We start from the raw sequence: 2,776 nt of genomic DNA on the forward strand, positions 1-2,776 counted from the left end.
GGAAGAGGGAAGAGAGAAAAAGTAAAGAAAGAGTAAAGAAGGAGTAGAGAAAAAGAGAAAGGGCCAAGAAAAAAAGAGAGAAGAGCAGGATAAAGGTGAAAAAAGGAGAAGAAAAAAGAAAAAAAAATTAAAGTTGTAGCAGAGCTGATCTGAACAAATGATCCGATAGCCATATTCTGCAGGGCTTGGTCCTTATTCTTCATCTGAATTCCTCATTCCAGCTTCTCTAACTTGATTTGGATCTCCTGGGCTTTGCAATGGGCCAGTACCTGGATGTGGCTAGATACCTTGCCACCAAGCTTCCTTGCTTGCATTTTCCCAGTGTGGAGCCTAATTTAGCAAACATTCAACTCATTTTGGCTATAAATCTTGTCCTGATCGGATAAGATGATTTTGAGCCTACCGTAAGGTGAGTAGATGTCAAGGGACTCTTGGATTCTCAGCTCAGTGTCAGGGATCCACCTGTCTGCTTCATCTTTATTGATGGATTTGTTAAAATGCCCACAGTAAGGTGGGAGAGCTTCATTTGTTGGAAGTGATTGTACCAACCCGGCCTTCCAAATCTCTGCTTGATAAACTCTCAGATTTATCTCAATATTGGGGGGCGGGGAAAGTGGTGGTGTGCTAAGTTGATTCTGGAAGGCATTCTCAGATGCACCAACTCTGCTCCAACTCTTCAGAAAGAGAGTGAACAAGGAAACTATATTGAGATGGCAGAACTGCTGGGTCTCCACTTTTGATGCAATGCTCTCAGCCGAAAGGAGACTTGGGCTTGAAAAAAAATAGACTGGGGGCAACAGAGCTTGTCTTCTAAGGGTATAGTGATGAGGAGACTGGATTCTCAGAATATAGCTCACAATTTATGCACATGGGTCTCAGTTTGGGGGTGAGGGGGAAAAAGCAGAAAGCTGGAAGAGAGGGGAAGAAAGAATTTTCCTATGGACCAAAATGATATGGAAACACAAGTTTCCTATTCTTAGAGGGGTGAGTCAACTGGAAAAGAGGAAAGGGAATTCTGAGGAATTAAAGAGGAGGAAAAGGGGCATCAAGGAACAGAAATGGGGAGAAGAAAGGGAAAAGAGAAGAGAGAAGGAAAATATGGGGTCGGGAAAAGGGAAGGATAGAGTGAAGGAGGAAGAGGGAAGAGAAAAGGTAAAGAAAGGGTAAACAAGGAGGAGAGAAAGAGAAAGGGCCAAGAAAATAAGAGAGAAGAGCAGGATAAAGGTGAAAAGAGGAGAAGAAAAAGGAAGAAAAAAGAAAAAAAAGAAGGAAAGTGAAGGGTGAGGAATTAGAAGAGGAAAAAAGCTAGAAGGAGCTAAGGAGGGTGAGGAACAGAAGGAAAGGGAAAAGAGGGGGAAAGGAGGAAGAAGAAGAGGGGAAGTAATCTTTCTTTTTCATAATTTCTCCTCATAGTCACAACCTTTTGTACTTCCATGTTAATATTATTGTAATTCGATACAATATGTTGGGTTGTTTTTTTCTGATCTGAAGAAAGCAGTTGTTTGCTTAATTTATTAAAAAATTTTTTTGTTATATTTTAAATTTGGGACAGTCTCCCTCCCCATCCCACATTAGAAAAGTGACCATAGAGATTGTCTAATTCAGTTCTCCATTTTTTTTTTAGATAGATGCTGCAACTTAGATTCAGAATGCATCTCTTCAATTCCTATATTTCTGTTACATTATTGGTTTTGGAGGCATATAACTGTATGCACTAATTTCCAATAATTTCCTTTGTGCCTTTATTATTCATTGTAATTTTCCCTTTCCCATTTTTGGTTTTGGTAATTTTTTTCTCTCATTCCTTTTTGTTTGTTAGCTAATGGTTTATTCATCTTATTGGTCATTCGGAAGAAAGGTATATAGAAATGAAAAGCTGGAAAGAAGGGACTGTTGGAACATTTGTGGGCTCTTCATATATTCATTCACCGAACTAATATTTACTAAGTCAATGTTTTCAATGCTGAAGTAGATACAAAGATGGTTCCTTTCCCTCAAGAAACTCAAAATCTACAAGGTGGAAGACCCACTGCAGATAACCCTAATTTGTTGTTTATATCTTTTTTTCTTTTGCATGAAGGAGAGATCAATAATCATTTACTGTGTCTAGTGACTGCAGAGCCATCATTTCTTCATATATCATTTTTGAAAAATGAATCTCTAGGATGAATCTGCATCCCTTCCAATGTCTTTTTATTTTATATCTCTTCAATCCCCTTTCAGTCCCCTAAACCCTTGTGCCTATCTGGAATGGAAATTCCTGGAGTACAAAACATATATATATATCTCCAAGGGTAGTAATGGTGGGTTAGGATTTGACCCCAAGACTTCGGATGCTGCCTCTCGGCTCCCACAATTCCCAGCAGCTGTATCACCTGGGCTAAATGCCCTCCCCTTTGTGAACCCCCGTTTTCTCCTTTGGAAAGGAGGGATGCCCATGTTTGTCCCCAGGTGGTTGTGATGAAACGGTCAATTTCCCAGGGAGACAGAAATAGGAACGGGTTTTATGATTTCACTGGGCTTCGAACTAGTCCACTGGAGCCTGCCCAGCAGGTGCACAAGCTCCACCGGGGCCCTTTCCCGCACCCCTCCCTCAGCGCCCCCCTCCCTTTTTTCTGGTCCTCTCCCCCGCAATCACTAGTTCAGTAGCCCCCGGGGGCGGCAGACGCACAGGGACGTGACGTTAAGTGACGTAACACGATTTGACGTGACGTTGCTCTTTCCCCCCCCCCCCCCCCCACCCCCGCTGAAGAGTTAGTCCCTCTCTCCGCAGAGC

The sequence above is a fragment of the Sarcophilus harrisii genome, chromosome X, assembly GCF_902635505.1.
Source record: "Sarcophilus harrisii chromosome X, mSarHar1.11, whole genome shotgun sequence".
NCBI lineage: Eukaryota > Metazoa > Chordata > Mammalia > Dasyuromorphia > Dasyuridae > Sarcophilus > Sarcophilus harrisii.